General features: G+C 69.3%; 1 protein-coding gene across 1 annotated transcript in view; it reads left to right on the top strand.

Moving 5' to 3' along the window:
* The window catches only part of clcn4 (chloride channel, voltage-sensitive 4), a 63138-nt gene that overhangs the window by 33352 nt on the left and 29033 nt on the right, over window positions 1-753 (top strand). The window lies entirely within an intron of this gene.

Genomic DNA, 753 nt, shown 5'->3' with positions numbered 1-753 from the left:
GTCCCTGCTCCAGGCCCACTGACCACTGTCCCTACACCGGGCCCACTGACCGCTCCGGGCCCACTGACCGCTCCGGGCCCGCTGACCGCTGTCCCTGCTCCGGGTCCACTGACCGCTTTCCCTGCTGCGGACCCACTGACCGCTGTCCCCGCTCCGGGCCCACTGACCGCTGTCCCCACTCCAGGCTCACTGACCGCTTTCCCTGCTCTGGTCCCACTGACCGCTGTCCCTGCTCCGGACCCACTGTCCCAGCTCCGTGCACACTGACCGCTTTCCCTGCTCCGGACCCACTGACCACTCTCCCTGCTCCTGACCCACTGACCGCTGTCACTGCTCTGGACCCACTGACCGCTCTCCCTGCTCCGGGCCCACTGACCGTCATCCCTGCTCCTAGCCCACTGATCACTGTCCCTGCTCCGGGCCCACTGACCGCTGTCCATGTCCACTCTGTTCTGGGCCCACTGACCGCTGTCTCTGATCCGGACCCACTGACCGCTCTCCCTGCTCTGGGACAACTGACCGCTCTCCTTGCTCCGGGCCCACTGACCGCTGTCCCTGCTCCGGGCTCACTGACCGCCGTCCCTGGCCCGGGCCCACTGACCGCTCTCCCTGCACCGGGCCCACTGACTGCTGTCCCCGCTCCGGGCCCACTGACCGCTCTCCCTGCTCCGGGCCCACTGACCGCTGACCCTGCTCTGGCTCCACTGACCGCTGACCCTGCTCCGGGCCCACTGACCGCTGACCCTGCTCCGG

This window comes from Rhincodon typus, chromosome 11 (genome assembly GCF_021869965.1).
Source record: "Rhincodon typus isolate 14 chromosome 11, sRhiTyp1.1, whole genome shotgun sequence".
Taxonomy (NCBI): domain Eukaryota; kingdom Metazoa; phylum Chordata; class Chondrichthyes; order Orectolobiformes; family Rhincodontidae; genus Rhincodon; species Rhincodon typus.
Note: the sequence above shows the minus strand (reverse complement) of the source record. Positions and strands in the feature narration are given on the sequence as shown.